At 38.1% G+C, this 13,752-nt stretch overlaps 1 protein-coding gene and 1 pseudogene across 3 annotated transcripts in view; one reads left to right on the plus strand and one right to left on the minus strand.

Moving 5' to 3' along the window:
• Nucleotides 1–11,601, minus strand: part of AGTR1 (angiotensin II receptor type 1) — a 45,034-nt gene extending 33,433 nt beyond the window's left edge. Inside the window, exon 1 of one of the 3 annotated variants that reach the window (XM_025376061.1) lies at nt 11,259–11,601. The gene's annotated coding sequence lies outside the window, so the exon portion shown is untranslated. Of the gene's footprint in view, nt 1–11,236 lie in introns of all 3 variants that reach the window. The other 2 variants (XM_025376058.1, XM_025376063.1) reach the window with 2 other exon arrangements.
• A 1,447-nt stretch (nt 11,602–13,048) lies between these two features.
• LOC112619394 lies at nt 13,049–13,276 on the plus strand (annotated as a pseudogene).
• Nucleotides 13,277–13,752: the final 476 nt, after the last annotated feature.

Consider the following 13,752-nt stretch of genomic DNA (forward strand, 5'->3'; position numbering starts at 1 on the left):
ATTAGAACTGGTATAACATCAGTTCTTTGATGAACAAAAAATAGCTTCTTAGAATTAAGTATGTTTTGCTTATTCATCTGAAACTTAACGGTTTGAAAAAGTTTAAAATTTCACAGAATGTTTTCTTCCATGTTTTGTTATTCCTAAGTAAAACATCATAGTTATTTGGGAAGCTTTGCTACAAATGTGTGAATGTTAGAAACCAAAGACTTCCCAAACACAGTAGAAGGAAGGCTGATTCCAAGAATCATTTCCAGTAAGAATCCCCTGGGTAAGTGTCCTGCTTTTCCTGCTATTGGGCTGATGGGGTATCATGGACAAAACTCCTTCTGTTCAATACTTTTAGGATGTAAAATAAAGTATACTGCCTTTGTGTCATCCTAGGATATGTATCTTAATACACTCTTTCCAGAGTGGATTTTTTGCGGAAAATCTGCACAGTCCAGATTCCCAAGCTTCACTAGACCTGAAAAAATCAAAATCAGAAAAAACCTCCCAAAACAAAACATCCCTAAAGATATCCATTGATAGAACTCTGTAAAGCATTACTATTTTTATCTCCAAGATTAAAGGCATTCTAAATAGTTTTCTAACACCACCACTGTGGAGTACCTTCCAGAAAATGATTCCTACTTGCTCATCTATTACAGCAAAGAAGCAGCATCACCTCTAATATTTATCTACCCACTCAGCACCTACGTATCTATCCTCTACTTTGATAAAATGGGAGCACAACATATTCAGAATAGGACAAGCTACTCTTCATTTTCCCTGGAGGGGACTAGGAGAAGCCGAGGGCTTGTTCTTTGAACTGAGTTTTTGTAAGGCGGGTGGGGGGAAGTCTTATTAGTTAGGTAAATCCCAGACTCTTGTTATGAAAAGTATCACACAGGTCCAGGTAACAAGAGTTAGATAGACAAAGCAGTCCTGGCTAACCCTGCTGTGCTCCACACCAGGTTGCGAGAGAGTTTAATGCCCTGCCGTGTGACTCATGCTTGTAAAGAGGCTGAGAGGGCACCTCCATCTCCAATTTCATATTGTCTTTTTTCCTATATCTCATCATTGGAGGAAGGTAGAAGTTTGTGAGAATGAAATTCTGAGACATTTGGGTTTTCTGAAGGTGACAAGGTCAACGGTTAAGGTTTATGGTCTTAAGACTTCTGAAAGTGAGCACTGGGGTATCAAAGAACCGAAATGGCCCAGGAAGTAGCTGACAAGAGAGTACAGTCATTTCCCTCCTGGTCCTCTCAAGCCCTACACAGGAAGAACACTGCTCAAAGCAATCACCTGTGGCCACGTGGAGTCCTTGCCAAAGGACTTTCTCGCATGATTCATTATCAGTACATGAATGGAAATACCTTAGTAATTCTGATGTTATTTATGTTTAAAACCATATAAATACATATGCTCTTAATATGTATATTGGAGGGGATGTGGTAAGACTGGGATTTCATTATTTTCTGCTTCCTCTACTTCTTTCACAAGATAATGGTGTGTGTGGGTTCTTGTACTCTCCCCACTGCTAACACATTAGAGAAAACTGCTGACAGGCCCACTGCTATAGATGTAAGGCATTTACCTGGTGCTGACTTTCTGGGATGGCATCAGTGAGTTATTCAGATAAAAACCCAGCCATTTTAGATCAATTTGTCAAATATCAACCTAAAAAGAAAAAAATGATTAAAGCATTTCACTGAATAGAGTCAAGTTTTTATTTTTTAATTTACAGAGTAAGCTTCAACACTGCATCTTAAGAATGTTTTTGAAGGGAATGAAACCATCTGGTTCACATCAAGAACATATTTTTCCTTATATAGAGCTAGATTGCATTAAGTGGTGGGCACAGGATCTCATCATCTTCCTGCCTGTGGTCAACATCTTCCCCAATGCCCTTGTAGATATACATTAGGCAAAGAGAAAAAGAATGTTTTAGGGTAAAATAGTGCAGTCTCATTCCTAGCCATTTCTTTCTATAGACATGGCTACTAAATGTAAGAATATGAAAATAGATTGGATTTTTACTTGTGAATCTATAGCTAAACTTGGTTAAATGATTCTACTACTTAGTATAAAGCTTATGCAAATTTTATTTTACTATAATTTTAAAAATACCTTTTTAAAAGATTACCTTTTCTGTTTTCTTTTTCACAGAAGTAATGCTAACGTGTTGTATAAATGTCAAGTTACAGGAGGATGTAAAATAAAAGTAAACATATCCTTACCCTCTATTACTTTTCTCTGCATCTACTTCCCAGAGGTACTACTAATAGTTACCTATGTCTCCTTCTAGGACTTGCATACACATGCATATAAATATGTATAATCATAAAAAATGCATACACATGCATATAAATATGTATGTCTATAGTTTTTTCTTTTTGTACATCACAGTGTTTTCTTCTCTGCTTTATTTATTTTACTTATTATGGCTAGCAGATTTTCTACATCAGCATATATAAATCTACCTCATTCATTTTGATGGCTGCACAATATTTCATTCATTGTACTGACACATAGTTTATTTAACCAGTCTGCTATTAATGACCCTTAATCTGTTTTTTCAGTTTTCCTTTTGGCTGCTACAAAAATGTCTCAATAATAATATTTTTATATATATATATATGCATTTTTGTACTTATATGAATGTATCAGTATAATAAATTTTAAACAGACTGTTGAACCAAATTGTTTGTATATGCTACATTTTTGATAGATATTTACAAAACGTCCTCTGTTAAGGTTATACCAAGTTATAATACCAAGAATCTGGATTTTATCAAATCATTTTTTCTTTATCTGATAAGTAAAAGGGCATATCTTTGTTTTGACGTGCATTTCGTTAATTATGAATGAGGTTGAACTTCTTTTCATTTTCTCACTGTTTCCATAGTAATTCTTCTACTAGTTTGCTCAGCCATGGCTCTTGCTCATGTTTCAATTAGGTTGATTATTGCTTCTCACATTAAAGAGCTCATGTTATGATAAGGAAACAGGAATTTTACATGTAATGGCTGGCAAAGAGCGTTCCCAGGTTTCTTGTTTAGATTATAACTTTGTTTATGGTACTTTTTACTGTATAAGCATTTATTTTTATGTAGTCAAATTCATCAATATTTTTCATTATATATAGGAGGATTTTTTAAATAAGAACTTTTATTTAAAGTTGAAGAGTTATTCAAGACGATTGTATATAGGTTAATTTTTAGACCAACTTTAGCATACCAACTTTAGCATTTAGGCATACTAACTTTAGCATTGTTATACAGAATAATGTTAGCATTGGAAGGATCTATTAACAAAATAAATTTCCCATAAAATGATTTCTTCTATAAAATATCATGACAGTGTGAATTCTGTGGACTCTTTGTGAGACACTAGTGTACTGTAGAAAAAAAAATTACAGAAAGGGTCAGATTTATAGTACCAGTCTCCAGAGAGTTAATAATAGTTGTCTAGTACCTAAAATCTAGAGTGAATTATAAATAAAGTAATAGAAATTCCAAGACAAATAGAAAGTAAAAAATATAAAATCAATAGAGATCCATTATAGAAAATTTTGTAGGTACATACAAAAGAAAGAAAAAAAATCAACCTCAAAAGCTCTTAAGATTTGTTGTATATTCTTCCTAATTTTTCTTATTGACTCCACAGATATGCATGCATTTAAAAAATATGTAAGTGATTTTACTAACAAATCAATCCTAACAAAATTAAATGAATTTCATTAAGATGCCAATAACCCAAGACCTTAATGGCACCTTGACAAGCATCTACCAGGTATACACATACATGGGATCACACTTATGATTCATGTATTATACACTGATGTTTTCACTTACTATTATCTTTCCTTGCCACTAAATATTTTAAAATATATAAATTATATATTACATTTTATATTCATATAAAATATATAACAACTGTAATGTTCTATCATATGGCTTAAGTTAATGGAAATTAAAAGGAATGGGAATAATTGTGTGTTCTCTCAAAAATCCATTCTGGTAACTCAGTAGATAATAGGCCAGGACATACTCAAGAAATCATTACCCAAGAATCACATCAAATTCTTTTTCATTCATGATAAAGTGGCAGCAATTAACTGTGTAACTGAGGGCTGGGAGACATCATGATACAATGTGTTTTATATGAAGTGACATCATTTGAATGGGAAAGAGAGTTAGATTATTAAAGCTGGGTTAATGGAAAATTCTCATTCTAAGGGCAGGAGCATTTGAATTGACGGCAAGAAGAATTTGAGTTAAAAAGTAAAGTATATGTGCTGATAAAATTGTAAGTGTGAAGGAAAGTATACATGCTGATAAAGTTGTTAAGTATATGAAATTTACTAGAAAAAATGCTATGCTGTGAGATTTTTTCCAACTGTTAAAAAGGAAACCTTGTGCAGATTGCATTCAGCCACAGTCACAAATATTGGGGCTCAGTGAAACCAGGGGACTCTTAAGGGCTATAGAGGGTGATCACTGGTACTTTATATTTTATTAGTACTAAGAAACTCTGCCTGCTATGTGTAAGATAGCTTTTGGATATTTCTCCTTCTCTCCAACTTCCACTACTTGTCATGATGGCAGCCTGAATTGATTTTGCCCTAACCCATAACTTACAGATTAGATCTTGTAATGTCAGTGGTACCTGAATATCCACAGTTCTAGATTCAAGCAGCTGGTGAAATTTTATCTCCTACAAATTTTCTCAATACCATTGAAAAAGTGGCTGCTTAGTCCTGTTGGCACAGGTTCCCCTCAAACATGATCCCAGAGAACTCATACACACCTGTCTTGACCAACATCAATAAGCTCCTGTCAAAACAGGAGACATCTGGACAGATCCAACTGATGGCTGCCAGAGAATCTACCTGCACTAGGTGAAGTAGTTCGGGGACTGAATCATGTGGGGAGTCACTGGCTTAAAATACATCACCACTTGCTTGAGCATTGACTGGTTAGTAACTATATTCTACCACATTTTTGTAAACCATGCTTGTAGTAAGTAAGCATTTATATTAAAAGCTGAAAAAGTAGTATGTAATTTGAGTTGGAATGCTGAACAGTCTATGTATATGTAGAAAACAGAAAATAACTACTTGTTCAATCCAAGAGAGAGAGAATTTACTTTATAGCATGAGAGTACCAAAAGGTAAACAGAAAATTTTGGATTTTTTATGAGAAAAAATAGAGATATCAAAAGTTATTATTGCTACCACTATTATTCGAGACAGGGTCTTTCTTTGTTGCCCAGGCTGGAGTGCAATGGTGTGATCATGGCTCACTGCCGCCTTCACCTCCCAGGCTCAAGCGATCCTCCCAACTCAGCCTCCTGAGTAGTTGAGACTACAGGTCCCAACTACCACATGGTGTGTGCCATCATGCTCAGGCAATTTTTGTTATTTTTTGTAGAGATGGAGGTCTCAGTTTTTTGCCTCAGCTGGTCTCAAACTCCTGGCCTCAAGTGATCCTCCCTCCTTGGCTTCCCAAAGTGCTGGGATTACAGGTGTAAGCCACCACACCTGGGCTCAAAAGTTAATTTTTAAAAGTATGTCATCTACTATTCTTTTTTAAAAAAGCTTTATTGAAGTATAATTGATATACAAAAAGTATGCATATAAAAATATATTTTAGGGCCGGGCGCGGTGGCTCAAGCCTGTAATCCCAGCACTTTGGGAAGCCAAGATGGGCGGATCACGAGGTCAGGAGATCGAGACCATCCTGGCTAACACGGGGAAACCCCGTCTCTACTAAAAAATACAAAAAGCTAGCCGGGCGAGGTGGCGGGCGCCTGTAGACCCAGCTACTCGGGAGGCTGAGGCAGGAGAATGGCGTAAACCCGGGAGGCAGAGCTTGCAGTGAGCTGAGATCCGGCCACTGCACTCCAGCCTGGGCGACAGAGCGAGACTCCGTCTCAAAAAAAAAAAAAAAAAAAAAAGTTAAAAGTCAAGAAAACACCTCTTCATAATTATTCTAAACAAGCCACAGGTACTGTATACTGTGTTTCTTTTCCCTTAATGTGCATGTGAATCACCTGTGGATCTTGCTAAAATGCAGATTCTTATGCAATCAATGGGTCTGGACAGTGTCTGAGATTCTGCAGTTCCAACAAACTCTCAGGTAATGCCCATGAGGCTAATATGGAAACGGACACATGAGATGTTTTCCTCCTAATTTGTAATACAATGTGTCTCAAAAGGGGGAATGAGAACCAGGAGAAAAGAAGGTGTGGATGAAACGTACAGATTTCATATGCCCCTTCGGTGATTCCAATATTCTTGTCATCTTAAGAACCACCGGTTTGATATTTCAACCTTTTATTCTTTTAAATTTTTCTTTCCTTAGTCTTTTCTCCACTTTACCCTTGCCACTGCTGCTGTAGACTGAAATACTGTATTCATGCTTAACTCTTCAATTAGCCAGACAAAAGCATCAAATTCGTCATTGTGTGTAATAGGATAGTATACCTAAATTAGATTAGAATTATTTATTTCTTAACTTTTTTTTTTTAAATATAAGGGTCTGAAAATGTATTTAACATTTTCTATAGTTTTAGCCAAAAACAAACAGGCAAGCAAGTGACTTCGTGGAACACTTAGTAAAAGGAAACAAGGATGCGTTAGGTGCCGTCTATACTATCAAAGGATTTATAATCTCACGAGGAGGGGAAAGGAGCAGTGGTTATTGCAGAAGTGGCCAGAACCAAACAGTGTGACCACTTTAGACATTCTGTCTGGTCTGAAAGGCAGGACAGAAGGAGGGGCCATTTTTAAATGGCTTCCCACCCTACTAGCATTAGACTATTAGAGACCCATGCCAAAATATGTGCTCAGTTTGACTACTCTATCTCTACGGCAAAGACCATTTTTTACTTTGGCGTGTGTCCTCAGGGCCTAATATCACTCAGATCCACAGTATTTCCTCTGTAAATATCTGCAACTGTTGTTGATATATTTTATAGACATAATTCTTCATTTTCCAAAGTAGATAAGAGAAGCTTTGACTAATATAGAATGAGAAAATAACTAAATAAACTTAGCAAATTGGCAACAACAAATTCTCTTTAAAAGTACACAATCAGGCCGGGTGCCGTGGCGCATGTCTGTAATCCAGCACTTTCGGAAGCCGAGGCAGGGAGATCACTTGAGGTCAGAAGTTTGAGACCAGCCTGGCCAACATGGCGAAACCTCTTCTTTACTAAAAATACAAAAATTAGCTGGGCGTGGTGGCATGCACCTGTAATCTCAGCTACTAGGGAGGCTGGGGCAGGCAAATCACTTGAATCTGGGAGGCAGAGGTTGCAGTGAGCTGACATCATGCCACTGCACTCCAGCCTAGGCAACAGAACAAGACTCTGTCTCAAAAAACCAAACAACAACAACAACAACAAAAGTACACAATTATATGTGTATTTCTCAATATTCTTATTTCGTAGTTAAGCATACAGAGTACTTAAATCCATTGATCTAAATAAAATTTCTACATTATTTGGTGAAGATGAAGGCATCTATGTGTGTCTAAGTGGACGAGAAATCACATAAAAGTTGACTTAAACTGAAGGATTATTAATTCTATGATTTTAAGTTTGAAGAACATCTAGAATTGGGACTTGATATAGGACGGCACATTGTAATAATAGGAAACAAGGCACACTCATTTTTTTACCCATTTTCCAAACTTTTAAATGTTAAAAAAATAATTAAACGTGAGACTAACAACACAATAAAAATATTCTTGGTAATAGGAAGGAGACTGATAATCACTGACAGATTGTAGACGTTTGTTTCTACTTAAGACAGAGAACGCACCTATTGAGGAAACAAATATAAACAAAACAGAAACAATTCAAACCCTTCTAAATTAACTATAAGAATAATGTAAAGGAATGTAATCATACAGCATTTACACTACATAATGAATTTTTCTGTTACTTAAATGTTTTGGAAGACAATTTTGATTTTCATATGCAAGAAATTTTTTCGAAGCATCTGCTATGATAAGAAAGAAGAAAAATCAGAAAGTAAATATTTTAATGTTAATACAACCACAGCTAGCAGCAATAGTCACTAGTCGTTTTATGACTGTTCTAAACACATACTCTGTTTTCTATTTCCAGTTGTCTCATTTGTCACTAATGTAATAACTAGGGAAACATCCGGCAATTTATAGTTCTTTAAATTATAAGACTTTTTTTTTCTGTGATTAAAATATTGTATTTTAGAGTTTTAATAGGATTATGGTAGTCACTTTCCAATTCAGTGGAATACTACCTTAAGTCATATAGATATTCCTTGATTTAAGATGGCTTTATATATTAAACTATTAAAAAGTTGATTTTTAGAAGCTAAAGTTCATATTATGAATAAAACAAAATGTAAAGCGATAGATAAATTTAGGATACAAATCGATCAAATTTACTGTTGCTTATCAGAGACCTGAGTATACTGCTTTAACAAGCACCTACGTGAAAAGAAACACAAACCACATAATCCAATGATCTTAGACAATTTTGAAAAAGAAACATTAAGACTATTTTGAAGAAAAATAATAGCATTTTCCAATCATTATGAGTTGGAAAGCTGATTTGTCAGTTTGCTAGATAACATGGGAGAAAAGTGTTCCTAAGCTAGGCTTGGACACTTGGTCACATTTTGTTGCTCTGGCTCCATATTTGTTTATTGCCACAGCATATCTTCAAAACAGCATTTTAATCTTTACAACACTTGGGCTTACTGCAAACTTCTAAACACCATTCTTAATTTGGTAGCCTACTTGGGAGACTCTTTGGCATTCTCCAGTTACGACCGAGCAGAAAAAGAGCTAGGTAAACTAATAAGCATGGGGCTAGAGGGCAAGAGCTTGCATTAAGCAGCCAAAACACATACATGTGAGGGGTCACTATTTTTGTCCCTGTAACAAATTCAAAGGCAAAATACAGCAACTCTCAGTTATCTGCTTGAAAGGACACTGTGGCAGCACAGATAAAATGAAAGCAGACATGCATCATGCATTTAAACTATGAGTTTTAAATTCCTTCTCAGCTAAGTATTTCACCTGGGCTTTGGGTAAGTAGCAGATTAAACTTTTTTTCCTTAATTTTCCCTCTAGCATAGGGGAAAATGAATCATTAGTATTAATTAGTCGTAATCGAAATAACAACAGCAGGCATAAGTAGCAGCAGGAACAAAAAACCAAAACAAAATTATCTACACAAATACACAACTCTGACCCCAAACTAGAAAGAAGGAAAAGTGAGAAACCTGAGCAACTCACAAATCTGCCCTTTTTTGAATACTGACCCAGGGTAAGAGAGAGAAAGATTTAAGCTTAGAATGCTGTGGGACAGCAGCGTTGCCGCAGCACCAGTGACTGAAAGACATTTTGCAAATCGCAAGGAAGACAAGTCTTCCATTGGCATCAGTGGAACCGGTGGAAGGAAAACCATTTTCTTCTGAGTTGGATGATGGAACAGTTGATTCAGTTTAAGGTCAAAGAAGAGCAGAACCAGAAATCAAGGTCTCAGGATGGGAACAAAGAACAATGAAGTCAGGGAAAAAAAAGGTGGCGGGGATAGAGAGTGGATAACAGACATGAAACTAAGAATCACAGAACTTAAGCAAATGTTGAGACCTAGCAATTATGATGGGCAGTTTCTATAACCTAGCCTTAAGCTTAGACTTTTATTTTAAAGCAATAACCAAAAAACAAAAGGAAGGAAGGAATTATATCACTGTAGGGGACCTTATGGGCAGAGACTTGAGGTTCAGAGTTGTGAAATAATGCTCCTACTATCACACAGCAAGTTAAGTGGGAGTCTCCATTTCCCTTCTCCCCATGCTTTCCTGCTCCTACACTGTCAGGAAGGGTGGTGAAGAGGAAGGAGAAGGTACCAGGGCACCCAGGAATACATCACAGCCTGAGGCTAGGTTATGCAGGTGGGGCCTTTATAGCTGGGGAGACATCAGAGAAGACAAGGGAAGTATGGCAGTTCCTTTCTTAGAGAAGACATATAAGAGGGTTAAAGCATATGCTATGTGAAATAAACACCTGGAGATCCAAGAACCTCAGGTGGTAACTAACAAGAGAATCATGTTGGCATGCAGCAGCTTCAAGGGGAAGCACAAGTTGCTCAACCAAGTAATAAAATAGATCAATAGGGTGCCAAATTGCTTGCCTCTTACTCTTACTTTATCTTCTCAGAATGACACAGGAAATAAATGTCGCCAAGTCCCAAATTTGATCCCAGGGGAAAGTGAGTACCCAAACTTTCGTTAGGAGAGGGTTCCTGAGTGGGGGGAAGTAAGTTTTTAATACTTAACGAGGCTATTAGTAAACGAAGAGAAGGGGGCCCAGGTGAGCTCAATAGCCAGGTCACAAATGGTTGCCCCAAAAAACAGTGCAGAAGGAGACACTTTGGCGAAGAATTTCTGAGGTCTTCAGGAGACTATAACAGGCTGGCACTGTGGAGATGTTTACCTGGACATTTAACAAAATCGGAGGATGGAGTTGGGTGCCGGGCAGTGGCCCGCCAGAGGCTCTGTTTAGTCCTGTGAAACAGAAGACCTTTTGCTAAAATCCTGTCTCAGTTACACAAATGCATTGGCTAAGGCTGTAGGGATTGGGGTGTGGAGACATCTTGCTTCTCCTTCCTCAGTTTGATCATTCAAAGAGCATCTAGGAACCCTGAGGGTGGGAGAGTTTGGCCCAGGTTGAAGGACGTCCGGTGTCTAGGACCCACCGCTATAGTTTGCAGGGAGAGAGCTAAGGGGAGGTGAGCAGCGCAGGGACATCGTCTGGGAAGCAGAGAGCGTGGATGGGGACACTCTTAACTTCACCTCAAAAGTAGCACAACTTTTAAACTAACGCCTTGCAGAGTCGTATGGGCTTCCGACTCAGATGATGGCTAAAAGACAAGAGTTAACTAAAAGCCTCAGGAAGAAAGTTTATTGAGTTGCATCTTATTTCTGTAAATTTCTTGCTTACACTCGGAAGAGTTTGGTCAAAATGGATTGAGAATTTCGGGGCACGTGGCAAACAAACCTACCTTGTTCCCTCCCGTTCCAGAAGCCCCTCACCTGATCTGGTGAAGTGTGGCCAGCTCCAGGGGCAGGCGTTGACCGAACTACGGTCGCTCTTTCCTTGGTCCCAGAGAGCTTCCCAGTATAGAGCCAGCAGTTAGGACACCGTGACATGAAACTTAGCACCCCACCCCTGAAGTCCCCCAAGCGTGCCTGGCGGTCCGCGCGGACTCACCCGCGTCCCGGGCGCTGCGTCACGTCCCGCCGAGGGCCGGCTGCGCTGGTGCGGTCTCCCGCCCGCCGCCTCGGCGTCCCGGCTGTGCGCCCTCACTCGCTGGGTCCGCTCCAGCAGCTCCCCATCGATCACCGCCGCGGCCCGGCGGAGCTGCTAGCGGCGCGCCGGTCCAGACGTCCTGTCACTCGCTGCTGCCTGGGGTCCTGGCTGTCAGGCGCTGGAATCATCGGCGAGGAGGCAGCTCCGAATTTATAGTGAGGGGCGTTGCTGCTTCTTGGGTTCCGGGGACGAGGCTCTGTTTTGCATTCCCTCCTCCTTCGCCCCGCCCCGGGAGACCCTCCCGGCCCAACCTCCTCCCTCCCAGGATACTGACGGCAGCAAGGATGATGCCACAGTCGTCCCCTGTCAACTATCAGATTAGCGTTCACCTGGCCTCGAACCCCGCCTAGCGAGGGGTCATGAGAGGCAGCGAGCTGCGGGTACAGGAGTATCATTTCCTGCGGAGATTCATGTTCTTCAACATTTTTTTTTTTTCCCTGAACTTGGAAAACTTTTAAGGACGAATTGGAGAACTTCTTTCTCTTTCCTATGAGTAATTCGAACTTTGGTAATACTGTTGTGGATCATAGATTACATGGATTAATTCCAGGGTTATGAAATTAAAGGGTGGACACTCATTTCTTCCTATTGGACATGCTACCCAAGTTGCGTTTAAAAAAATGTATTGAAAAAACCCAATAAATATTTAAAGAAGATGTAATATCAATTCTTCACAAACTCTTCCAAAAAATAGAAGAGTAAGGATGATTTCCCAACTCATGCTATGAGGCCAGTATCACCCTGATAACGAAACCAGATAAAGACATCACGAGAAGACTACAGATCAATATTTCTTATGGGTATAGATAAAAATTCTCAACAAAATGCTGGCAAATTGAATCCAATAACATATGAAAGTAAGATTAGATTAGTTTACCAAAAATCAATTAATGTTTGATAGGTGAGTAGGGTGACTATAGTTTACAGTAATCTATTGTATATGTCAGAGTAGCTAGGAGAAAATAATTTGAATGTTTCTAGCATAAAGAAAAGACAAATATTTAAGGTGATGGATATCCCAATTGCACTGATTTGATCTTTACAAATTTTATGAATGCATTAAATTGTTGCATGTACCTAAAAAATGTACATCTATTGTGTATCAATAAAAATGAAATTAAAGAAGTAAAAAACAAGAATAAAGGACAAAGCCTACATGGTTGTCTAAAATTTTTTTAAAAAACTATTGGATAAAATTCAACACTTTTTCATGCTAACACTCAACAAACTAGGAATAGAAACTTCCTCAAACTATAAAGTTTATTTATGAAAAACTTAACTAATATCACACATAATATTGAAAAACAACGTTTTTATGTCTAAGATCAGGAACAAGACAATATGTCTAGTCTTCTCATTTCTATTTAACTTTGTACTAAAGGTTCTAGTGAGGGCAACTGGACAAGAAAAAAAGATAAATGGCATCCAGATTAGAAAGAAAGTAAAATAATTTCTATTTGTAGATGACGTGATTTTGTTTTAAAAAGCCCTAAGAAATCAATTAATTAACTATTAGAACTAAGAAAAAGTTGAGCAAGTTTTTAGAATACAAGATCAATATACAAAAATCAGTTGTATTTCTATACACTAGGAATAAACAATCAACAAATGGAATTAAGAAAACAATTCCACTGTTTGCTTCTCACCACTTGCTGTGTGGGTCTGTGTCCTCTCCCGCCCGACATGCTGCCATGCCTCAAAAAGTTAAGGAAATCAAGGACTTTCTGCTTATAGCCAGGTGAAAGAATGCCAGATCTGTCAAAGTCAAGAAAAATAAGGATAATGTGAAGTTTAAAGTTTGATGCAGCAGATACCTTCATACATTAGTCATCACAGACAAAGAGAAGGCAGAGAAACTGAAGCAGTTCTGGTACCCTGGTTTGTTAGAGAAGAAGATGAAATCAGACTCACTGATTTGAACTGTGTTAAAAATTTAAAAATTCAAAGATAAAAACAATTTTACTTACTATAGATCAAAAGAGTAAAAATACTAAGAAATGGCTGGGCGCAGTGGCTCACTCCTGTAATCTCAGCACTTTGGGAGGCTGAGGCGGGCGAATCACGAGGTCAGGAATTCGAGACCAGCCTGGCCAACATGGTGAAACCCCGTCTCTACAAAAAATACAAAAAAAAAAAAAAAAAAAAAGAAAAAAAAGCCGGGCGTGGTGGCGCTTGCCTGTAGTCCCAGCTACTCAGGAGGAGGAGGCTGAGGCAGAAGAATCGCTTGAACCTGGGAGGCGGAGGTTGCAGTGAGCTGAGATTGTGCCACTGCACTCCAACCTGGGTGACAGAGTGAGACTCCATTTAAAAAAAAAAAAAAAAAACCCTAAGAAATAAATTTAACAAAAGAGTATAAAACCTGTACTCTGAAAGCAAACAACAACAACAAAATTGT

This window comes from Theropithecus gelada, chromosome 2 (assembly GCF_003255815.1).
Source record: "Theropithecus gelada isolate Dixy chromosome 2, Tgel_1.0, whole genome shotgun sequence".
NCBI classification, from domain to species: Eukaryota; Metazoa; Chordata; class Mammalia; order Primates; family Cercopithecidae; genus Theropithecus; species Theropithecus gelada.